Below are 26,578 nucleotides of genomic sequence, written 5' to 3' on the forward strand. Positions count from 1 at the left end.
CTTCTGAATTCTTGACATCTATCTTAGAAACCACTCAATTGGGCACTTCAGTATCACTGTCTCATACTGCAATTTAACTTTTAATATGCATGTATATTATTAGTTCTTTCATTAAATTATATTCTCCTTGAGGGCAAGGGCTGTGTTTAATACCTTTGTTGTCACATGGTTGGGTTTAGGTAAAGGACTTAAAAACTTGCTTTAAGAAGGAATGGCAGAAGTTCAATCAATGAGTGAGTGTGTGTGAGAATGACACATTTCTGAGTGATGTGAGACTGCAGGGTAGGTCTTGCAGAGTTCGTGGCAAAGTTTTTTAGTTGAGTGCTAAAAATTTGCATTTATGCAATGAAGAGTTTCAATGAAACTTGACTATTTTTTTATAGCCAGATTTATTGTAATGTGCTGGAAAGTCTTTCTTACTGATTAAGAGAAAATATAAGAAAGGGGAGTTGAAAAGCAGTGAGTTCAGTTCACCGGTCCCATCCTGAAATCTATGGGAAATGACTGCTTTTTTCACTGTCAACTCAAATAGATTATTTTCATCAAATCAGAAAGGAGAAGAGACTCCAATAACCCTTGAACAAGCTGAATTGTCTTCTCCCAGGTCTTCTGAATTAAATGTTTCACATACAGAATTAAGTGTGAAATTGAGAGGAGACCCCTGAAAATCAGAAGTAACAAGAACTTCCTGGGGATGATACACAGGGCCCTTGACCTTGTAGGGCAAGGCCCCAAGTTCAGATGCAGATCTTTTCTTTTTACTCCCCCAACTTTGAATTAGTCTTTACTGTGCTAAGATATTCTAACATAAACTATTTTCCAAACTTTTCCATTCACAAATTTCTCTTAGGCCCAGACTAAGTCAACCTCTTGCTAGCATACACTCACAGTTCCTACACCAATCACTTTTCACATTTTTGTGTACTATTCCCACCACTCAGTAATCAATCAATTAATCAACCAACAGAAATATACTGACTTATTCTCAATGGCTGTGCCAGCTGGGACACAATATACTAAGGCAGCAAGAGGATCCCCAGGGACCAGTGATGCTGCTGCCTTAATTATCAAATCAACTCATCTTATTGTTAGATGAGTCACTGCAACAAGCTAGCAGTGCTTTGGTCAGACTACTTCAAGTTAAGTGATATTAATACAGAAGGAGGAAAGAACAGTTGCAATAATATTCTAGAATATTTAGTCTTAGATAATGTCAATGAAATACTATTGTAATTATTCCAGGCTCAATTTCTAACTTCTCTTAATGCTCTGGCAAATCCCCTTAGAGGATGTTAGGTAATTACAGCAGATAAGAGCACTGACAATGGAGTCAGGAAGATATGAGTTCAAATGCACCTCAGATACTTATTAGCTGTGTGACTTTGAGCAGGTCAATCAACCTCTATTTGCCTCAGTTTCCTTGATTGTAAGATGGAAATAACAACAGTACCTGCCTTGAGGGATTTTTTAATGAGGATCAAATGAGATATTTGTAACGTACATAGTGACTGGCAAATAATAGGTCTTTAATCAGTGTTTATTCTCTACCCCCATCCCCTCCACTTCCCCATTTTGGCCCCTTCAGATTCTGTCCACGAAGCTACAGAACAAATCCCAAATAGTCTCTAATGTCTCTGATAATTCCAGGATTATCACAATCTTCCTTCTCTGAGAACCCATAATGCTTGATGCCACCTATAAAAGGAGGAGACTAAACCACCTACCCCTTTGGTTCACCAGTCCCTATCATGTTTGTGCCCTGGCACTTGTTTATCTTCATATACTTTATTGTCCTTGTTCTCTAATTATTTCATCTGCATAAATACAGAACTGTCCACTCTTAGAGGGTAGGGTCAGCATCTTAGAGTTTGGGTTCTTTTGTTTTTTAAATAAATAGCATTTCATACTTTTCAAATGCAGGTAGGTGGAATAGCAGCTTCAGATAAGAGTCAGGAAGTCCTAAGTTCAAATCAATCCTGTCTCAGATATGAAATCCTGGGAAAGTTACTTAACCTCTGTCAAATTCAGTTTCTTTATCTATCAAGGATGGGATATTAATGATACCTACCTCAAAAGGTTTGTTATGATCATCCAATGAGACAATATATAAAATATTTGTAAACCTTAAAGAGTTCTATAAATGTACCATTTCTATAAATGTGCTATTATTACTTGCAGAATTTTCATATCCACTATCTCACTTGGTCCTCACAACTACTAAGCTATGAGGTAGGTAGGCAGAATTAACATGTCCATTTTTTAAAAAAACTCAGAGGCAGGTACTGAAGACCCTGAAGGGTAAGCTGCTGTGTAAGGTCACATAGGGAACAGGGAGCACAGCTGGGATAAAGCCCAGGCTTCAAGCTCTACCCATCATTCCACTGTCTGACTCAGAGGATTAGCGTATACATCTCTCAGGGACAGATGCTGAACATTATCTTTCACTCTAGTTAAAATCATCTGAAATGCCCACCTTAGATCAGGAAAAAAGGGGTCTTTTGCAGTACTTGCTTTTTGGGGGAGAGGAGGAGGAAAGGAAGGACAAGTCTTTCTTATACAGGATGCTGATTTGTTTTGTTTTTATTTATCATGTGCAAAAGGCGCTGTCATAGTTTAATGTTGTTTTTATTTTGTCCTTGTTCTCAGAGAAGACCATGACATCAGGGAGGTGACAAACAAGGGAATGGGATTTGAGTGAAGGGGTACCGTGCTAATCTACCAGTCTCACTTTTTCCTCTAGAGCCAGCTGGGTCCAGTGGTCAGATATGAATCTGTATGACTGGAGATAGCCCTAGGTTAAGTGATTCATCCAAGGTCAAACAGCTAGTAAGTATCAAATGTCGTATCAAATGTCTGAAGCCAGATTAACTAGTACAGTATGAAAAAACATTTTTGTGAAGCAAGATTTCTAGGCAACTGAGAGTATCAAGCAAGTCATGTTAAGGAAAAAAACCATCAAGACAAACAAAAAAACTATAAAATATCAATGATACCTATTTATCCTGTATCTAGTTTGCTTTGTATATAGTTTTTGTTTGCCTATTGTCTCCCCCATTAGACTATAAGCTCCTTGAGGATAGAAACTGTCTTTTGCTTTGTTTTTGTATCCGTCTAACACTAAAACATCATACCCTAGTATACAGCATGCACTTAATAAATGTTTTTGTTATTCCATCTTTTTCAATTTTGTCCAAATCTCTATGGTCTTTGAATGATGTGTATGAAATGAAGAGGAGGGAAGGCATTCCAGGGGCAAGAGAAGGTTAAATGAAAGAAACCAGGAGCCAAAAGGTTTATCATTTTCCACCTGCTTTTGCTCACTATGTTATCCCTGTCAAATAATTATTCAATTGCTGGGGGAAGATCTTCAGTGATGGGAAATGACTTTTTGTCTAGGCAAATATGGACAAAGTTTTTTCTTCATAGAGAACCAAGTGAAACTTTGGCAACTTCTATCCCACTGTTACTGGATTTGTTCACTCCAAATCCTCTTTCAGATGACATTCCTTTAACTATATGAACATGACAATCACATTCTCTCTATGGTTTACTTAGGTTAAATGTTTCTAATTCCTTCTGCAAATTTTTATATATCATGGAATTCAGATCATAGAGGATTTTCTCTGGACATATTTCAGTTTTCAAGTATTCTTAAAATATGGTACCCAGAGATTGGGTTCATTATTCTGGCCTGTTGATAAAATGCTCTAGGAAAATTTGAAAAGAGAGAGATCATTTTTAGCTGAGAAAACCAGGGAATAATAATGACAGTAGTCATCATCATCACTGCCAATACCACCACTCATGTTCTTTAGAGCATTTAAAAATGTGAAAAATGTTAATTACATGAGAATTCATTTGATCCTCATCATAATGATGTGGTTTTTTTATCCTCATTTTGCAAATGAGGAAACAGGCCATTTGATCTTCTTGATGAAATTGTGAGATAGGTGTCATGGTGTCCATTTTACAGATGAGGAAACTGTCTGGGGCAGGATGGCAAACCAAACTTTCATGGAGGTGGGAACAACTGAGATGTGCTTTGACAGAATGTAATGATCTCAGCGGGGGGGAGGGGGGGAGAGAGAGAGAGAGAGAGAGAGAGAGAGAGAGAGATGAGGAAGGAGAGTAAAGTGCAGGAAGCAGGAGAGAGCAAGATGGAAATGGCTGGCAGTCCTAGTGCCAGAGAAAAGAGGAATTCACTGGAAGGTGAAGAACATGAGCTCAGGTTTTATTCTTGAGAATGGGTTTTATTCTTGGATTCTATTTTTATATAAGCGATAAAAGGTCCACTTTGCTTTTTCAGTTGGGCCCATCTGTTCTTCCTCTCCCCACCTCACACCATTAGACACCAGGTCCTATGCCTGCCTTCCTAGGAGGACTACCCCCCCCCTTACAATTTCATTATCTGCACGTTGGCTTAGCCCCAGAGGGGTCATTACCCCCATTCTGGGAAGGATAACAAAAGTGGAATGACCTAGTTGGAGCATGCATTCCCCATGGGCAATATTTTTCACTTGGGCAGCCAGACTGACAAGTCAAAAGCAGGACATTACAGAGCAGGGGCAACCACTTGACACCTTCCCCAGTCACTAGAGTCTGACTCCTTCCCAATCAATCTCAGGGATTATCTTTCCTGGGGCTGGAGTAATGAAAATGCTAGGGGAACTGAGAAAAGGAAATGAAAACTTTCTCTTAACTAAGAAAAAAAAAGTCTTCCCTCTTCTTCCCCACCCCCACAATGAGCAGAGATGTCACTTAAGACAATCACAGACTCAGGCATGGATTTATTCCTCAAATCCCAGGATTAGAGAATAAGGTGGAGACTCTTCCAATAGAAGGTCCTTCTTCACAAAGGAAGAAACAAGTAAAATAATACTTCACTTACATGTGACACATACAGTCTCCAAAGCACACATGACTGTATAAAGTGTTGGGAATCCTAACAAAGCTCTAAGGTTGGTGGAACAGGACTTATCCCCATTGTAGATGCTGAATATAAATATACATATTGTGTCTGGGATAGAATGTCCACTTGAGGACAAAAAAAAATGAGCTCAGAGAGGAATTTTGCCCAAGGCCACATGGTTGCAGAGTCTAGTCTTTTATCCAGGGTCCTGACTCAAGCTTGGGGATGGCTTTTTCCACTTTATCACTTGGAGCCCTTTGACCCCAGGGCAGTAGAGGCTGAAGGCAGAAATTCCTTTAATAATTAAATTGAAAAAAAAAATCAATGCATGATAGAGCCATAATGGAGACTAGGTCATTTGGGGAAGTTTATAAACCTTTGCAGTTGACAACACTGTCTTCTAAAAGAGTCTATCGCTTGCCACAGTCAGGGAAAGAATCCAGAGATCACTAAAGGGACAAGGGGTTAGATCCTAGAAGGACAAACTTTATGAGACTTTTGAGTCCAGTCTTCTTCCCTGTGAAATAAATCGGAGCACCATTTGCTGACCTAAGAGGTATCTTATTCTTTAGGAGTATGAGAAGCAGCACAGGGTAGTAAGAAGAACTTCTTTAAATCCTGATGGAAAGGGGTAGCTAGTTGGTACAGTGGACAGAGTACCAGCCCTGGAGTCAGAAGTACCTGGGTTCAAATCTGGCCTCAGAAACTTAATAATTGCCCAGTTGCGTGATCTTGGGCAAGCCATTTAACCCCATTGCCTTAAATTAAAAAAAATCCCAATGGAGCAACTAGGTGGCATAGTGGATAAAGTGCTTGGACTGAAGGCAGAAAGGCTCATCTTCCAAGTTCCAAATTCAAGTACAGAAGTTGTTCTAATTCATGACCTGTTGAGCTTCAGGCCTTACTAGTTGTGTGACCTGGGCAAGTCACTTAACCCTGTTTACTTCAGTTTCCTTATCAGTAAAATGAACTGGAGAAGGAAATGGCAAACCCCTTCAAGTATCTTTGCCAAGAAAATTTAAATAGGCTCACAAAGAACAAGACACGATTGAAATAACTAAACAACAATAATAATTCTGGTGCTTTTAAAGTGGGAATGATTTCATCAGAGGGATGTCACACCAGAAAAGATTATAGGACCAGAGCTAGAAGAGACCTCAGGAGGGTCTCTTTTATAGAGAAATTAAGTGACCTGTTAAAGGTCACACAAGTAATAGATGTCAGAAGTGGGACATAAACCCAAGTCTTTTGACTCCTTTGCTCTTTATATCTCAAGAAAGTGTAATGGTTCTGCTGTGAGATTGAGGGATAAACATTTGCTATCCCATTTGTTCCATTGATACCCAGGTGATGACTAAAGATTTAAGTTCCAGGCATAAAGGACGGGAGGTTCTTCCATAGGAAGACACAGACAAGACTTACAGAAGTTGAGAAGGCATGATTGGATTGTAAAACACACTGCTGGAAAGTTCATCAGTTATAATGTATACTATGTGCCTCAGAGGGCAGCTGAGAAAAATGTGGTTTGTAAGTCAGAAAACACTAGAAATGTGAATTTGTAGCATTGTCCCTAATAAAGGTAAGTTATAACATCTATAAATCTATTATCACCTCAATCCTCACAACACCCTTATAAAGGAAGAAGGGATTACTATGTCATTATCCCTATGTTAGAGATGAGTAAAGTCAAGACAGGGATGAATGTTCAAGTATTCCTCAATCCCCATCATCTTCAGGAAGAAGCATAAAATCCTTTGTTGGTTTTTAAAGACTTTTCTATCAGTCTGTTTTTTCCCCAAGCCCATACCCCTCCCCCTCCCCCTCAGTCTTCTTATGCCTTCCCCTCATGGACACTGGTCAGCGTCCTTCTGGCCATTCCTCACCCAGGTCACTCCCATTATATGACTGGACTTTTTCACTGGCTCTCTGTCTACCTATGTTTTTCCTTCTCAATTCCACCTCTTAAGTTTCCCTGACTTCCTTCAAGTTCCAGATAAAATCCCATCTTCTACAGGAAACCTTTCCTAATCTGCTTTGATTCTAGTACCTTCCCTCTGATGATTATTTTCAATTTATCCCAGATGTTGATTGTATATAGTTTTTTGCATGTTGTCTCCCTGTTAGATTATGAGCTACTAGAGCACAGTGACTATCTTTTGCCTTTCTTTGTATCCTTATTGCTTAGCATAGTGCCTAACATGTAGAGGGTATTAAAGAAATGTTTATTGACCGACTGTCTCTAGCTTCCACCATGTTACAGAAGTTGTTCTAAAATCATTCATGACCTGTTGAGCTTCCCTCCCCCTTTTTTTATCTTTTTTTGGGGTTTTTTTTTTTTGCAAGGCAATGGAGTTAAGTGGCTTGCCCAAGGCCACACAGCTAGGTGATTATTAAGTGTCTGAGGCTGGATTTGAACTCAGGTACTCCTGACTCCAGGGCACATGCTCTATCCACTGAGCCATCTAGCAGCCCCTCTTCTTATCTTTTAAGCAACCCCTAAGGTTTATCTTCAGTGACCAAGACATTCTCTGTTCTCTATTTTTTTCTCAGTGACCCCTTTTACTGGCATAGACTCAATGAACTCAGTTGTTCATTTGATAGTCATATCTTTTCTCTCCAGATTCAACCTTCCTTCCCCCCTCTCAGTCTTTCAATGCCAACCTCCTGTATTTATCTCTACCTAGATGGTTAGTCATCATCTCTATCTTAATGTACTACAAACTGCATTAATCATCTTCCCTTCAAAATGATCCTCTCTTTCAATCAACAAAGTATGTATGATGCTCCTGGTATGAACTCCTATTAAGTGAGGATACAAATGCAAAGGGTGAAATGATTCCTCTTCTTTATCTGTTTCCCTATCTATCTCTCTGGAAGAAAAAAAAACTGAAAATACTTTTCCCCCCAAATTTACCCCCCCCCCAAGTTGCTATTGTTTAGTCATTTTTAGTTGTGTCCAAATTTTGACGGGTTTTTTGGTTAAAGATATTATTTGAGTTTTACAATTTTCCTCCCAATCTTAGTCTCCCCCCCCCACAGAAAGCAATCTGTCAGTCTTTACTTTGTTTCCATGCTGTACATTGATCCAAATTGAGTGTGATGAGAGAGAAATCATATCCTTAAGGAAGAGACAAAAAGTCTAAGAGATAACAAGATCAGACAATAAGATATCTGTTTTTTTCTTTCTAAATTAAGGGAATAGTCCTTGAAATTTTTTGAAACTCCACGGTTCTTTATCTGGATACAGATGGTATTCTCCACTGCAAGTAGCCCAAAATTGTTCCTAATTGTTGCACTGATGGGATGAACGAATCCTTCAACGTTGAACATCACCCTCATGTTGCTGTTGGAGTGTACAATGTTTTTCTGCTCATCTCACTCAGCATCAGTTCATGCAAATGAGGGATGGTTTTTTTTTTTTAGCATAGTTACTATACTGGATTAGTTTCCTATATCCTTCTCTAGCTTAGCTTATAGATGAAGAAACAGATGGTTAAGAGACTTGTCCAGGGGTCACACAGCCAATATATGTCTTGAGGCCAGATTTGAAGGTGAGTCTTCCTGATTCCAAGCTCAGTGCTCTATCCACTGCACCTCCTAGCTAGTATGTGCCCCCCATACTATGTGCAAAATGTGAATGGCCTTGGGGCTCCCTTGGTGGGCTGTTGCCATCAGAATGGTTTGCTTCTCTTTTTGAAGCCAAGACTGAAGAATAGTAGAAGGTGGTTGTGCAGTTGGAAGGAGAATTTGGGTTGATTCAGAAAAGGGAAAGGATTCTTCGAGGCATAGAAGGAGCTGACCTTGTGTTTTCTTCTTGGGAGAACCACAGGGAGAAAGGATCTCAAGACTTCACTAAGGCTGGAACTGCAGAGAGTAGGGTAAGGCAGGAGAGCCAGGATTGCTTAGGCAGAGCTGGAGTGGACAGAGAATAGTCCACTAACTGACAATCTGCTAGGGTTAGCCGTACCCTGTCATGCCAATCTGGGAGACACTCATCATTCTTAGTCACTGTCACACTGCCGAAAACCATAAGAATCCTCCATGTCTTTACCTTCAAGGGGGTCAACAGTTAGAAATATGTCAGACTCAGTGACCCTATAATCCTCTCAGACTTTGAGAACTGAGCCACTTGCCATATCTGCCTGAATACCATAGAGGGAGGGCTATGAGATACCTTCACTGGCTTGGAGACATCAGAGTACAGGCTACTCACCAATTTGTTCAATACCATTCCTCAGCCAGCTTTGGAAGGCCAGTTACCCTTTGTCAAGAGTGGCCAGCATCAGACACATACTGCACAATGATATACTCAGTCATCCCTTCCCCCAAGCTCATCATCATATTTCTTCTTGATCTGAGACTGTACTTCTTGGCTCATGTCATAGAAAGGGCTTTTGTCTCCTATGCTGGGGTGATTTCCCAAGTCTGATGAAGGAATAATATTTTCTGTGCTTGGGAAGCAGGCAGATAGCAATGACCTCTACTTTAAAGGAGTTTGATGAAATCCATCTTCTAGTTACCCAGACTTGAAATCTGGGAGCTACTCTACATTAAATCTTATATTATACTTAGTTTATACTTGTTTTTCATGGTCATATTAACTCTTTAAAGGAAGGGTCTATACATTGTCTCATCTTTGTAATCTCATCATCTAATGTGATCTTTTACATATATTGTATCTGCTATTGAATTACATATCCACTCCTAATCTATCTCCTAATCTCCAGTACTACATTGCCAATAGCCAGATTTAATACCATGGCTAGCATTTATAGAACATGTCAAGGTTTACTAAGTATTTTTACAATTATCTCATTTAATTCTCACAACTCTGGAGATCTGTGCTACTGTTATCCCTTTTTTTATAGATCAGGAATCAGGCAGACAGAGTTTAATCAGGTTCAAACAGCTGATAGGTATCTGAGGTGGGATTTGAACTCAGTTGCCTTTTATTTGCCACCTGGCCAGATAGATAATTCTAACATGATCCCTTGTCAGTACCTCAAGCTCAGAAATCACATATATAGTTGGAAGAAAACTTATAAATTATCTGACTTAATTCTTTCATTTTCAGCTGAGTAAACTAGACAAATTAGGTGATTTGCCCAAGGTTATATAGCTAGTAAATAGAACCAAAATTTGAACTCAGGTCTTCTGATTCCAAATTGCTTGTTCCTTCCAAAGCACCATGTTTGGAATGTCCTTAAATATAATTTACTCTTCTCTTACTTTCCAAGTTTCTCTCTTTTTGATAAGAACTATTCTTTTTTTTTTTTAAGATTTTATTTAATTTGAATTTTACAATTTTTCTCCAAGAAACTGTGATGGGGGCGGAGCCAAGATGGGGACAGGAGAAGAGCCTCTCTTAGGTGCTCTCTCTCTCTCTCTCTCTCTAATATTTCAAAACTCATAAAATAATGACTGTAACTAAATTTCTGAGAGACAGAAACCACAGAGGGATGCAGTGAGGCAATTCTCCAGCCCAAGGTAGGAAAGGCTCTGCTCCACATGGTTAGAAGGGCGGCCCACCAGAGTAAAGGAACTTTAGCCTCCCAGAGGCAGCCCCAGGGCACCTGGGAGCTGCAGCTCACAGCAGCAGAGGCCAGTTTCCTAACCTACACCCCGGGGAGCACTGGGCACAACTTGGAAGATCAGCAGTGGCCCTCTGCTAGAGCTAGCATGTGAAGCCAAGCCCTCAGGGCACTCAGCAAACAGTGGTGGCCACAGCAGCCCAGATCCAGAAAAATGAAGCAGGCAGAGCTGGTAAGCAGTAGTCCTCAGGCAACTGAGCCTTGAGTGCTCAGCCTAGGTAGGGGAGCAGAGAGAGACTTCCAAGGTCTGTCCTCTGTACCTGGAATAGGACTCTGGGGCTCTGAACACATTCAGATCCTGATCACAGTCTAGGACCCCCATAGAACAGCAGTGCCCCACCACCACCTCAGCCCTATGGCAGAGGGGTGCACTTGTGGTTATTCACAGACCTGGAGGGAATAAAGAGCCTCATACATGGAGATTCTTGTGGGGGGGGTGTCCCAAAAATACTCAAAAGCTCAGGAAGCACCCCTAAACCAGGCACAAGCTGGGGAAATGAGTAAATAGAGAAAAAAAGGAACACCATTGAGAAATACATTGTCTATGATCCCAAGAAGGATCAAAATACTCAATCTGAAGATGAGGAAGTACAAACTCCTGCATCTAAAGATTCCAAGAAAAACAGAAATTGGGCTTAAGCTATGACAGAGCTCAAAAAAGATTTTGAAAATCAAGTGAGGGAGATAGAAGAAAAATTGGGAAAAGAAATGAGAGAGATGCAGGAAAACATGAAAAAAGTTAGCAGCTTAGTCAAGGAGATCCAAAAAAAATGCTGAAGAAAACAGTATGTTAAAAACCAGCTTAGGCCAAATGGATAAAACAGTTCAAAAAGTTATTGTGGAGAAGAATGCTTTAAAAAGCAGAATTGGCCAGATGGAAAAAGAGATAAGAAAGCTCTTTGAGGAAAACAAATCCTTCAGAAGTAGAATGGAGCTAAAGGAAGATGCTGACTTTACAAGAAGTCAAGACACAATACTTCAAAACCAAAAGAATGAAAAATTAGAAGAAAATGTGAAACATCTCATTGAAAAAACAACTGATTTGGAAAACAAATTAAGGAAAGATAATTTAAAAATTATTGGGATATCTGAAAGTCATGATCAGGAAAAGAGCTTTGACCTCATTTTTAAAGAATTCCTACAGGAAAATTGCTCAGATATCCTAGAAGCAGAGGGCAAAATAGGAATTGAGAGAATCCACTGATCTCCCCTGGAAAGAGATCCAAAAAAAAAAAAACAAAACCCCAACCCCCAGGAATATTATAGCCAAGTTCCAGAACTCCCAAGTCAAAAAAGAAAACATTGCAAGCAGCCAGAAGGACACAATTCAAATATCGTGCAGCTGCAGTCAGGATCACACAAGACTTAACAGCAACTACATTAAAGGCTCATAGGGCTTAGAATAGAATATTTTGGAAGGTAAAAGATCTTGGAATGCAATGAAGAATCAACAATCCAGTAAAACTGAACATCCTCTTCCAGGGACAGCGATGGACTTGAACCAGGGGAATTTCAAATGTTCCTATTGGAATGGCCAGAGCTGAACAGAAAGTTTAATCTTCAAATACAGGACTCAGATGAAGCATAGAGAGTGGAAGAGAAGGCTAAAATATGAGAGACTTAATGATGTTGAACTACATGTATTCCTGTATAGAAAAATGATACTGATAATACTCATATGAACCTTCTCAGTTAATAGAGCAGGTAGAAGGAGCTTTTATACATGAAGCACAGGAGAGCTGAATTTGAAGATATAATATATTGTAAAAATGGAGTCAATGGCTAAAAGGGAAATGTAATGGGAGTAAGAGAAAGGAGAGGTGTAATAGGCTAAGATATTTCATATAATAAGATTCTTTTTTATTACAATGAGCTATTACAATAATATGGAAGAGGGGAAGGCGAGGGGAATGAGGGAACCTTCATTCTCATCAGAGGTTGGCTCAGGGAGGAAACAGCATATATACTCAATGGAGTATAGATATTTACAGGAAGAAGGAGAGAAGGGGGACAGAGGGAAGGGGGGGATGTGAGTGATGGAGGAGAGGTTGGACCGTGGGGGAGAGTGGTCAGATATAACAGATCTTCTTTTTACTTCTTGCAAGGGGCTGGGATTGGATGGCCTGTCTGGGACCACAGGGCCGGGTGGTTGCTGGGCCTACGGGGTGGTATGTGAGTTTGGGACCTCTTAGCCCCAGGGTCGGTGATCAGTCTGCTGCCCCACTAAGCTACCCTACAGCACATTTAAAAAGTGTGAAAGGAGAGAGAAAATATAGTATATGGTAGTGGGGAAGGACAAATGGAGGGAGTTGTGATCAGCAATGGCAATGGTGGAAAAATATGGAAGTAGCTTTAGTGATAGACTTATCATAAAGAATGTGATCCACCCAAGACAGAGATGGTGGTGTTGGAACACAGAGTGAAGCACATTTATTATTATTATTATTATTATTTTTTAATTTTTTCCTCTTTATTGCACATGAGGGTCTATTTTTTGGGGGGAGGGGGTATTATGTTTACTCTTAAACAAGAATATTTTAGTAATGTATAAAAAACATCATTTGTACAAAAATAAAATAAATATAATAAAAAAAATTTTCCCCCAATCTTACTTCCCTCTCCCCCCACCCCCCACAGAAGGCAATTTGCCAGTCTTTACATTGTTTCCATGGTATACATTGATTCAAATTGAATGATGAGAGAGAAATCACATCCTTAAGGAAAAAACATAAAGTATAAGAGATAGCAAGATCAGACAATAAGATATCAGTTCTTTTTTTCCTAAATTAAAGGGAATAGTCCTTGGTCTTTGTTCAAACTCCACAGTTCTTTCTCTGGATACAGATGGAATTCTCCATGGCAAATAACTCCAAATTGTCTCTGATTGCTGCACTGATGGAATGAGTGAGTCCATCAAGGTTGATCATCACCACCATGTTGCTGTTGGAGTGTACAATGTTCTTCTGGTTCTGCTCATCTCACTCAGCATCAGTTCATTCAAATCCTTCCAGGCTTCCCTGAATTCCCATCCCTCCTGGTTTCTAATAGAACAATAGTGTTCCATGACATACATATACCACAGTTTGCTAAGCCATTCCCCAGTTGAAGAACATAAGAATTCCCATTCTTTGCTACCACAAATAGGGCTGCTATGAATATTTTTGTACAAGTGATGTTTTTACCCTTTTTCATCATCTCTCAAAGGGTATGCACATTTTTGTTGCCCTTTGGATGTAGTTCCAAATTTCTCTCCAGAAAGGTTGAGTGATGGGAGCTATCCCTAAGAAATCCAGGTTTAACTTGAGAGTCAACCATGACTCTTCCCTCTCCATTAACCCTTTTCTCCTTATCACTGGTGTTCCAAACAATTGTCAAGTCTTACTGTCTTTATCTCCACATTTCTTGAACCCTTCCTCTTGATTCACATGATCAAAACCCTAGTTCACCTCTTGTCTAGAGTATGGCAAGAGCCTTCTAATTGGTTTTCCTGCTTTCAGCTACTCCCCCTTCTTTAATCCAACCTTACACTGCTGCCAAAACAGTTTCCCTGAGGCACAGGTCTAAATCATGTCACTCCCATTCTCTGAATTCTCTAGTGGATCCCTATGCCTCTAGGATGAAATACATCCTCCTTGGCCTGCCATTGAAACCCCTCCATAATGTGGCTTCAGCTTTCCTTTCCACTTATTTCACAGTAAGAAGCAGCTAGGCATGTAGTAGGTAAGAGTACAATGTCTGGTGTCGGGAAGCTGTTATGCTCTGTCTTCAAATTGCACCTGTATTTACTTATCTATGTACATACTATGTCCCTTTGAACTCTATTATTTTTGTCTGTTTTCCCAATGATTGTCCTATGCCTGCCAGGGAGTAGGCATATCTTCATCATAAAGTCCACTCTGTGTATTCTTCTAAATGACCTCCAGAGTTCTGCCTGGCATGGTATTTAGGAGCCTGTGGTCCATGAGGAGTGGGAGAGGATCAAGCTTCTGGAGGAAGCTGGCCACTTTCTCCTCTCCTGACAAAGCTCCAGGGGAGAGTTGGCTTGCTTCATCCTCTCCTCTCCCTTTGGTTTTACTTACCATCGCCACATTGTTTGCCCCTTGGCTGCTAATCAATGAATGACAGCTTCCAAACCATGTGCTGAGCTTGCTTAATAAGAACTCATTATAGGTCAGTCCAAATTGAAGCTTCCAGCTGCCTCTCTTCTAAGCTTTTGCTTGCTGCCAGGTGGGTGATCTTAATCAGAAATTATGGAGATGAGGGGGGAAAAAAATGTCAGGGTAGGGAAAATGGAGGAAATACAGGAGCTATTCAAGTGGGGGAGTGCTGTAGCCCAGGAATGCTCCTGTGGCCTGAGAGCAACAAGGATCCCCAACAAGGACTACACTGGCTCATCAACAGCCTCACAGAACTAATTTTTGAACTTTCCTGATAACTTTAACATCCAACAGGATGACCATATAAGCAAAGGGCACCACTTGTTTCCAGAATATAATTAAATTGTCACCAGCTACTTGCTGTCAGGTTACCAGAGTAGAGATTGTTTTTGCAATACTTTCTGGTTCTAAATGTCTGTGATTTTAGAATTCTTGGTGACATGAGAAACAAGTCTGGTGACCTGGGTTCCAGCTATGCCATTAACTCACTGTGACCTTAGGAGATGGCACAATCTTTTTGTGATCTAGAAATTTCTTCATTTAGAAAAATCAGAGGATTGAACTAAATGATTTCCAAGACTTAAAGCTTGAACTTTCTGTGGTTCTATGATTGGGATATGTCTGTGGTTGGTACAAACCCTTTCCAAAAGAAAATTCCACCAAAAGCAGTAATCCCATTGCCCCCCCCCCCCATTTTTAGTTTTGGTGGGGAGGGAAAAGGAAATGGAAAAATCCTACTTTCACATAATTGCTATGCTCCCTCTTCTTGTTAGATTAAATTGAAAAATTGCTTCTTGGCTTCTTGAAACTAAAATAATGTAAATGTAAGTTGAATAGTTCTACATTCTTGCCATGGATACCAGAAGTAAACCCAGAAAGTTGGTTCAGAATTTTGATACAATTAAGATATCACTGGTGGATTGGGCACATGAGCTGGTATATCAGGACTGGAAGAACTCAGGCAAATATTGAAAATGAAAAGTAGTGGTAAATCTGGAAGGGTTAAGGCCCAGGAAGTATTTAGAAGCTAGAGGTCAATGTGGGATAGAAACCAAATAAAGGCAAGCAGGCAGGGAAGTAGAACCTCATAAAAATCTTCCAGACACAAGTGGATCAAAGCCTGCCACAAGCAGGAAGCCACTTGTAGTCTACCTGCAATATCAGAAATCAAAAGACTACCTTCTCAGGCTGTGGTCAACCTTGAGCTGGAAGGCTAAGGAGATTCCAAGCCAACAGTTCTTGACTCTTAGGTCTCATTTCCCCTTCAGTAAGAAAAAGTATATTTGAATCAATTCATCTATTTAAATTTTTGGTGACCTAATCAAGTTCCATCCATCCATCTACCCAAAGACTGGGTGGAACTAGCCAAATGAAACTTTGGGAGAGTTTTAAAAAATAACAGGAATCTCAACCATCCCCAGGGTTCAAGCTTGGGCTTGGCCCTCAAATGGAAGCAAAAGAAGGACTTCATTGAGCCAAAGGGGCTCGATGCCCTCCCTACCACAGTGCTTGGGAAGGAGGCTCCAAGGAAAAGTGATAGCTATGTTAAGGATGCTTCCTAGCTAAAAAAACTTGGTTTTGTTTCCTCAAACCTTTTTCCTCAACCCTTAGTAAAGTGATGAGAGAATGATAGCATCTGAGAGGGGGAAGGAATCACCAAGGTCATTTAGATCAACCCAGTTAGAATCTGACAGATGAGATAATTCAGGCTCCAGAATGCAAAACCAGTAACTAGCTCAGTGAGTCAGGGGATGGAACTGAATCAGTAATAATAATCATTATAATACTTTGCATTTTTACAGTGCTTCCTACTTTCCAAAGTGATTCCACATTCCTATCATCACATTTGAGCCTTTTAATAACCCTACAGGGTAAGTAAAATCAGTATCATTAGAAGATCATAGAGTTAAAAGTTGGAAGGGAACTTGGAGGTCAGTAAATCCATCTTGCCAGTACCCCCACATTTTGTTGTTATTGCTCAGTTGTTTTAAGTTCTGACTCTTCACCACACCACTGAGGGTTTTCTTGGGTAAGAGACTATTCAAGTTAACATCTACATTTCTTTCTCCAGTTCATTTGACAGATGACGAAACTGGCACAAACAGGATTAAGTGACTTGTTCAGGGTCACACAGCTACTGTCAGAGGTTGTATTTGAACTCTAGTCTTCCTATATCCAGGCCTGAGTTCTATCTATTGTACTGCCTAGCTGCCACACCAATATTTTACAGGGGAAGGATATAAGCCTAAGATTTGATCCTAGGACTTTCTGATCCCAAGTGTAATCACTTTTCCATATTGTCTCTAAGCTTCATTTGAGAAACTAAGTTCTAGAGAGTATTGTGAACCTGGTAATATTTGGGTATCATCTTAAGACAGGTCAGAGAAGGTCACTTGAGGTGGAAGAAAAAGACGGAAATGTCATGGGGAGGCAGCTAAGTAACATATGGAGGGCTGGATTTGAGTCAGGAAGACTTGAGTTTGAATTCTGGCTCAGACACTCATTAGCCATGTAACCCTGAGCAAGTCATTTATAATCTCTCAGTCTTACTTTCTTCATCTGCAAGACAGGGAAATAGCATCTATGTCCCAAGGGTTGTTATCAGGATCAAATGAGATAACATAGTCAGTGCTTCGTAAAACTTTAAAGACCTATATTTAGGCAGCCACCACCTTCTCCAACTAACTACAACTACCACTTCTACTGTGGTAAGGCATTATCTACCTTTGTATGACACGTCCATGCCTTTTCTACGTCTCAACTGCACAGTTTGTGTTAGTTTCCTCTTGAGTTATTTATTCAAATTTCTTTTTAAAACCTCCAACTTCATCCTTGTTGAACTTCAAGAGAATTAGGGGAATAAGAATATCCTTAGAGGTCAGGTCCCTAGAACAAGTTTGGGGATTCAAGCACTTTTGAGAGAAAGATGGGGAGATGGGGAACTGAAGCTAGGGACTGGAGCCATAAATCACCATTTCTATATACTAAATGTTTGGTACATTATCTATATACAAAATGCTTTATCACCTTTCTTCAAACCCCCACCACTCCCACCTCACAAATTGTTCCTAATCTTGAATGTTAAGTAGTTAGCATTAGAAAAGAAGAATCTAGAAAAGCCAAGACCCTTATGTAACCTAAAAGAGTCTTCTAGTTCCTGCGGTAAGTCCCTTCTTTTGTGAGAGGCATTACTCTACTTGACTCAAATTACTTAAATTACTCCCAATGACTCGAAAGTATCCATAGAGAAAGGAAGGAGAAAGCAATGAGATATGACTTTTCAAAGCTCTACTTGGATCCCACCTTTAAACACATCTCTTTATGATATGGTATCATAACATAATTTCATCAATCTCTAGAAGCTACACCAAGCTGGTATGATGGGTAGCTATCCAACCTGCTTAATGAGAACATCTACATCTTGTTAAATAGTCAATGAACTGCTTTGGAAAGAGTTCCAGTATCTGGGATTATATTTGAACTGAATCAACAAGTCTTTGCAGAATGCCTGCTTGGAGGAATATCTTCTTCACAGGATTGCTGTGAGGATCAAATGAGATAATATTTGAAAAGCACTTACTTAGCCCAGGGTTTGTCACACTGTAGGTACTTTATAATCATGCTTGTTCCACCTCCTCCGATCCCTACAGGTTTAAATCTGGAAGGAACCTTAAAGGTCATTTCATAGATGGGGAAACTGAGGCTGAGAGAGTAAATGAATTGATCACATTGGTTCCTAAGTGTCAGAAGCAGGACTTGAACATATGATTCCCTGCCCTCTAGGAATTTACAGCTTAGTCAAGGAAGGATTAGGGAAGAGATTAAGGCAAGTACACACAGGACATTAAAGCAAAATGTATGATGTGACAGATGCCATAATTGAGATATAAAGTCCTTTGGGGCGGGTGCAGAGGAGGGAAAGATAACTCTTGGACTGGATTCTTTAGGAGGGCTTCATAGTGAACGTGGCAGTTGACCATGACAGATCAACAGGATTTTGGCAGGTGTATTAATCACTGGGAAAACAGGTATTAGATAGGAATAAAAGGAGAAAGGTTATGTAGAATAAAAGGGGAAAGGAATCTGCTAACTAGCTGTGGGATTCTGGATGAATCAGTTCCTCGTCTGGGTCTGTTTCCTCATCTGGAATGAGGCAGCTGGACCACATTATCTTTCAGGTCTCTTCCAATCTTAACGTCTACATTCTGTGCTCTCGGAAACAAGACACCACAGGTGATGAAGGAGGGTTGTTGACTTCATGACCCAAAGGGATAATGAAAGAACACTTGCCCTGGGTCCTGGTTTTGACATTTATTAAGTGTGTGAATGTAGAGAAGGCAACTCACTTAACCTTGCTGGGCCTCAATTTTCTCACCTCACAGGGGTGTTGGGAGGAGGGGTTGATATAAAATATCATGATAATTTAACTTATGTATAAAAGTTGTGTATATGCATGTATATATAATACATGTATATATGAAGAAATTATATGCACATATAAGCAAAATGTGCTTTCCTGTGAGATAAGTAAAACCCAATTTTAGAGATAAAGAAACAGATTTAAAGGAATAAAATATTTTGCCTAAGGTACACAGGAGCAAGGATTTAGACTTCTGCTGCTAAATACAGTAGAACTGTGTGCCTTTCCCTACCCCCCACCCCCAATAAATGTTAGTTATTGCAGGCTTGTGTAAAGCACAGCTAGGTGAGGTTGTACAACTGGGTTCTGGTTTCCTTGATCTGCATGAACCCATATATATCAGATATATGATTAAATAAGCACACTATGTTAAGTCCTTTTCAATGACTATTGGCCCACTGACATTAGCTTGGGTTGGGAGAGTAGCTTGTATTCTACTCTGATTAAATTCTCCATTAAAGGATTTGGAAAACTGAATCCATTTCCAAGGTAACTGAATTTTTTTTTTAAATGGCCTGGAGTGAAACATGCATTCATTGATCTATGCAATAATAATAGCTAATATTTACAAAGCACCTACTAGATGCTAAACATTGTACAATTCTCACTACTGATCCTCAAAAATGATTCTAAGAAATAGGTCCTATTATTATTATTCCCATTTCAAAGATGAGGAAACCAAGGCAGACAATGTGTAATCAGGGTCATACAGGTATTGTGGAGGCCAGACTTATATTTAGATTTTCTTGACTCCAAGCCTATTGCTCAATCCAATCTAGCTTCCTAACAAACCAAGTTAAAAATAATATCCCCTATTCCATCAATGCAACAATCAGGGACAATTTGGGGCCATCTGCAATGGAGGATACCATCTGTATCCAGAGAAAGAACTGTGTAGTTTGAACAAACACCATTAACTTTAATTTAGGGGAAAAAAACCTGATATCTTATTGTCTGATCTTGCTATCTTCTTTTACTTTATGTTTCTTCCTTAAGGATATGAGTTCTCTCTCATCACATTCAATTTGAATCAATATATACCATGGAAACAATATAAAGACTGGCAAATTACCTTCTACGGGGGGGGGGGGGGAGGGAAGTAAGATTAGGGGAAAAATTGTAAAACTCAAAATAAATAAAATCTTTTCAAAAATTATATCCCCTAACACTTATTTGTTATGAGGCAATGATTTCTGGTCCACTACTCTAGTCTACTCTAGTAGTCTACTCTAGTGTTTTTCTGAGTCTTCTCTCTTTCATCTGGTAAGCTAGTGGCATCCCTCACATATGAACAAAACAAGGAGGAAAATAAATTGTGTTATACCTATGGAATTACTGGATGGAAGTTAGGAGAAATGGGTTCTATTATTGACTTGATCATTAACTCATTCAACTTGGGGAAGTTAATTTTATCTCTCTAGGCCTGTTTCCTTACCTGCAAAAGAAGATGCAGACAACTACTTTTCTACCATATTTTTTTAAGTTGAAATAATATTGGAGTGGGGTGGGAGGCATAGAAGCAAGGGCACCAGATTTGGAGCAAGAAAACCTGGCTTTGACCCCTATTCTGATACTCAATATTACACGGATTCACTAAGTCTTAATGACCTCAGTTCTCTAATCTGTGAAATGTAGGGGGGGGGGGGGTTGATGAAGGGATCTTTAAGGTCCCTTCCAGTTCTAAATCCTTTGACTTATAGGACTTAGATAACAGATGTGAAAGTGCCTTAAAGAAAATAAAATGTAATTATCCCTCCAAGGAAAGGGGCTATTCCTAAGTCTTCAAAATAGCCCCCTCTAGGTGATGAATCAATCAATCAACAAATATTTATTAAGAACTCAACATGTTTGAGGAAGACCTAACCTAAGATAGGAGCTTCAGAGATAAATAGTGAGAGGCAACCCTTGACCTCAGTGAGCTTACTTATGACAAACAAATAACTGTGATTGTTGAGAAGTATAGACAATTAATGGAAATCAGCAAAATCATCTTAGAAGAAATGATGCATCAAGACCTTGTTTCCTCCTCAACTAATCTTTTTAATACTATTTACTGTCTACAAATGTACCAGATAATGGGGGAGGGGTGTGGTTGCTTTCAAGAACAAATAAATTCTTAATGGGATTTGGGGAGCCACTGAAGTTTTGACCCAAAGACTATTGGAATACAGGTACAGCTGATAAAAAGGAGGTCTGGAATCAGAAAGACTCATCTTCCTTAGTTTAAATCTAGCCACAGACACTTACTAGCTGTGTGACCCTGAGCAAGTCACTAAAACTTTTGGCTTTAGTTTCCTCATTTGTAAAATGAGATGCAGAAGAAAATGGAAAAATCTATACCTAAAAAATACTCAAATGTGGTCATGTTGGACACAATGAAAATAACTGAACAATCAATGACAGAAAGTTAGGCCAGAAACCTTTTGGTGTCCTCCAAAAGAGACACAGAAGATTGTCCTCTCCTACCTCCCATTCCTAAGGTTTATTCTGGGAGAACTTGTGTAGGAACCAGACAAAAAGGGAAAAAAGTTAAATATTCACCAGATGACCAACAGTTTGGTGCATGTAACAAAAGGCTAAAGGAGTGACTCAGAGGATGTGAGGGGCTGAAACTGGGGTGGGTAGGGGGAAGGAAGGGGCCAGTGTATGGTTAATCATAGAAAGCTGCCTAAAGGCAATGAGTTTAGGGCCAGATTATGAAAGAGGGGAATTAACCTCTAGGGAAAAAAAATGAATCCCCAGATTACTGGGAGACCTGGGTGGGGTTCCCTCCACAGATCTTCTCCCTAGGATGCTCTCTTGGGAAAGAGGGAAGGAGGCCATCCAGAAGGTCATGGCCCTCTGCAGGTAGCTGGTTGGGATGGGACCCAGTAGCTCCCCTGGGCTCCCCAGTCACTTCAGTTCAGTCCTCTCTATAGCAGAAGCCTGCAGGAATAAACTGTAACCTGCGGGTTCCATCAAAAAGCTGCTGCCCTGGGTGACCTCGATTTCCCTTTGACAGCTGTTAATAGTCACTGCCAGTTCAGGGGAGGCCTTAAATAGGCTGAACATGGTGGCTTTGGGAGGAAGGGTGGGGTATGCCTATGGAGGCCCAGATTTACTGATGTGCTCCCATCCTTCATCCTTCCTTAACTTTTTTCTTTTTTTTTTGCTTTGCATCAATAGGTAGGGTACCTGGACCCAAGTTCTTGAAGGTCAGAATAGCTCATAGTTCAGAATGAATTAATTATTCATATTAATAATTATTAAGTAATAATTTGGCTTATTAAGACACTGTTTTAACTATGGGAGGTACAATTACAAGGAAGCAGAAAGTTCCTGGCCTCAAGGAGCTTACATTTAAGTGGGGGAAGATCACACAGGATAGGAAACTAGGGGTGGTGGTAAAGGAAGGGCACAATGCTCAGAGATAAGGTTTGGAAATCTTTCAGAATTGATGCGCACTAGGAAAGATAAGGTGAAAACTCCTGTCAGAGCCCAGGATGGTTCCAGGGTCAAAGTGTGAGGTTCTAGGGAGAGGATGGGTTAGAATAATGGTTAGAGTTCAGGTGGCACAGTTTGGAAATAGCACATTTCTCCCTCTTGTAGTCTAAACTCTCCCCATTCTCCTCCTCTCTTCCTGCCAACTCTTTAACCCTATCTCCTACTCCTTTCCAACAGGATTCAGGTAGGCTGGCCTCCCTCACCATCTTCCCACACACATCACGCTCATCCCCATCTCTACACCTCTGCCTGTGCTGCTCCCTCTATCTGGAATAGCCTCCTTTTTCCTTTCCACATTTTTGATCCATTCTGTCCTTTTCTGTTAAAGTACCAACTCCTCTATGAAGTCTTCTTTGACTTCTCCAAGGCCTTGATGATCACTCCCTCCTTCAAGCTCCTTTGGGGTCCTGTCATTAGAAGAATATGAAAAGAGCCATACATGATCAGTTCCTGTTTCTTTGTTTGCTTCAACTAAACTGTTGACTCCCAGAGGACACTTCTCTTTATCTTCTTAGAGATGGGTACAGGGTGGCTGTTTAAGAAGCAGAGAAAGGGGAGGTGGGAGAGGAGATGAGGTAAAGTCTGAAATATGCTTTGGACCCCTTAGAAAATACTGGTTTCTTTATGTAGGGAAGTAAATCTGAGCAGTTTTAATACCCATAATAATAAATAGGATGCAAACTAATCCAAATTAATCCTGGAATGAGAGTGATTTTTTAAAGTTGTTCATTTGACACTATCAATTGCTTTTTCATAATGACACGTTTGACTGTGGGATCTGACATATATCAAGGTGGAAACTGTTGCCAGAAAAGAAGATTCAGGCAGTGAAAGAAAGACTCAAAGATCAAAGCAGGGAGATCTCGGGATCATTCCTGCTCCCAGGTTTGCATCCTTCCTTCCTTTACATGGTCTGAATCTTCTATATAGGCTCTAGACTCATAAAACTTGAGTTTCCCAACTCAATCCAGTTAAAACTGAAATCTACTAAGAGTCTTCTGGGGGAGTCAGATCCAGGATTAGGAAAGTTGGGGAAGACTCGGTTCTATACTATGATTCGAGGGACTCTGGGTTCTCACATGACTCCAAAAGTCTCTACCTTCTGCCAGTACTTGGACCCCCAATTTTCAAAGTCACTCATTTAGGAGTCAAAGACCTGACTTTGGGCAGGCAATAGAATAGTGGGGAAAAGTGCTCAACAATGACTTGAAACACCTAAGTTCAAATCCTGGCTCAGCCACTTACTAGAAATATGAAAACCATCACACCTTCAAGCTTTTCAGTCTCTAAATCCAGAGTTTCTACAGAAGGTTCAGAACATCTAAAAGAAGGCAGAATGATCCAAAGGTGGCCAGAGAAGGGTTTTGAGGTCTCACTACTTTTTTCCTTCCATAGAAATGATTATCAACTAGAAATATGTCAGATCTCATGGTCTATGTGTCCCCCCCCCCCCTTGCCTCCCTGAAAAATCATGTCTACGCTATCTCATTGTATTATTTTTTAAAATTCAATTTCTGGTCATTTTCAATTCTGTATTCTCTCCCTTTCCTATTGAAAAGGCAAGAAAAATAAAACCTATAACAAATATGTATAGTCACGCAAACAAATGTATATATTAGTCATGTCCAAAATACAAAAAGAAAGCAAGCAAAACAAAGAGAAGAAAATGCACTTCAGTTAGCACCCTGAACCCTTTAGCTCTCTGTCTGGTGATGGATAACATTATTTCACAAGAACTTTGGAATGGTGATGGATCATTGTGTTGATTAAAGTTATTAAGTCATTCAAAGTTGATTATCTTTACAATATTGCTCTTATTATATAAAATGTTCTGCTGATACTATTCACTTCAATTTGTATCAATTTATACAGGTTTTTCCCCGGCTTTATGATTTTAATCATTTCTTAAGAGTATAGGGGCTTTATTCATATAGCATAACTTGTTCAATTATTTACCAATTGATGATCACCCTCCTCAGATTCTTTGCTACCACAGAAAGATCCACTATTTGTAATATATGTGTCATTTTCCTCTTCCTTCAATGTACAGATCTAGCAGTGATATTGCTGGGTCAAAGTATGCACATTTTAATAACCCTTTGGCCCAATTCTAAATTGCTTTCTAGAATGGTTAGACTTGTTCACAGCTCCACCAACTGTGCATTAGCAATCCCTATTTTTCCTCATCCTCTCCAACATTTGTCATTTTCCTATTTTGTTAAGCTCAGTCAATCTGATGGGTGTGAGATGGGATCTCAGAGTAGTTTTAATTTGCATTTCTCTAGTTATTAGTGCTGCAAAGCATTTTTTCACTTGGCTATTGATAGCTTGGATCGCTTCCACTGAAAACTGCCTATTTATATTCTTTTGGCATTTATCAAGGTGGTTCACTGGTACTGAGTACTAGTCTAGAGTCAGGAAGATCTTAGTTCAAATATGATTTGACACTCACTAGCTGTATGACTCTGGACAAGTCACTTAATCTGTTAGCCTTACTTTTCTTATCTGTGAAATGGAGGATAATAATAATAATAATTAATAATAATAATAGCAACTTCCTCCCAGGACTGAAATCAAGAGCAAATGAAATAATATTTGTAATATTTGTAAAAATTTTCTTACAGTTCCTGGTAAATAGTAAGAGCTATATAAATGTTAACTACTATTGTAATTTTATTCTTATATATTTAAATTAGTTCCCTCTGTAACTTAGAGATGAGACCTCTATTAGAGAAACACTACAGAGATTGCCTTGATCCCATCTCCTGCTTTTCTTCCAATTTAGCTGCATTTATGTTGTGGGTGAAAAACTTTTTATTTTATACGTTCAAAGTTATTCAACTGATTTCTTGTGAACCTCTATCTCCTGTTTAGTCATGAACTCTTCGCCTCTTCATAGATGACAAGTACTTTCTTCCATGCTCTATGAATCTGCTTGTATCACCCTTTACATTTAAATTATGCATGAACTTTGAGCTTACCTTTCTATATAGTATGAGATGATAGTCTATACCTAGTTTGTTTAAGACTACTTTCCAGTTTTCCCAATATTTCCTGTTGAATAGGGAGTTGGCTTTATTAAAAACTAAGTGACTGTGCACACTTAATTCTGTATATTTTATATCTAACCTTTTCCACTAATTAATCTCCCAATCACTTACCCATTAAGCAGACTGTTTTGATGATTATAGCTTTGTAGTATAGTTTGAGATCTGGTACTGCTAATCTCCCGTCCTTTCTATTTTTTTCACTACCATCAAGGTAGTGACTTTTTGTTCCTCCAAATAATTTTTTTATTTTTACTAGCTCTGTAAAGTAATTTAGTTGTTATGATACTGAATAAATAAATTTAGATAGTATTGTCATTTTTATCACATTAGTCTGATATACTTGCATTGTTTCCTCTATGACTTTTTATTTCTTCCATTTCTTTTTCTTGTCTTATTGCTATAGTTAGCATTTCAAGTATAATACCACATCTAGTATAATAGTCTGCCACAGTCAGACATACTGTACCATGACTCCAACCCAGGGATGTCATATTAGTCCTCTTCAAACACAAAGGACAACAATAGTATGATGCTGAATAGTAATGGTGATAATGGATATCCTTGTACCTTGATCCTCCTGGAAAGGTTTCAAGCGTATCCCCATTACAGATAATGCCTGCTCTTGGTTTTAGATAGATCCCACTTATCATTTTAATGAAAGGTCCATCTATTTCTATGCTTTCTAGTATTTTTAATGGAAAAGGTATTATATTTTGTCAAAAGCTTTTTCTGTATCTGTTTTAATAATCATGCTTTTTGTTGGTTTTGGTATTAATATAGTCAATTATGTTTAAAGTTTTCCTAATACTAATCAGTCCAATATTCCTGGTATAAATACAGTCTGGTCATATTGTATGATCTTTTGACATATTTATTGTTGTCTCCCTGGTAACATTTTATTTAAAATTTTAGCATAGATATGCATTAGGGGAAACTGGTCTTTAGTTTTCCTTCTCTGTTTTGATTCT

At 39.3% G+C, this 26,578-nt stretch overlaps 1 protein-coding gene and 1 pseudogene across 7 annotated transcripts in view; one reads left to right on the forward strand and one right to left on the reverse strand.

Moving 5' to 3' along the window:
• The window catches only part of CTIF (cap binding complex dependent translation initiation factor), a 464,369-nt gene that overhangs the window by 152,117 nt on the left and 285,674 nt on the right, over window positions 1–26,578 (reverse strand). The gene's annotated exons all lie outside the window — the stretch shown is intronic.
• The window catches only part of LOC141503462 (H-2 class II histocompatibility antigen, E-S beta chain pseudogene), a 32,571-nt pseudogene that overhangs the window by 918 nt on the left and 5,075 nt on the right, over window positions 1–26,578 (forward strand).

This window comes from Macrotis lagotis, chromosome X (assembly GCF_037893015.1).
Source record: "Macrotis lagotis isolate mMagLag1 chromosome X, bilby.v1.9.chrom.fasta, whole genome shotgun sequence".
Taxonomy (NCBI): Eukaryota; Metazoa; Chordata; class Mammalia; order Peramelemorphia; family Peramelidae; genus Macrotis; species Macrotis lagotis.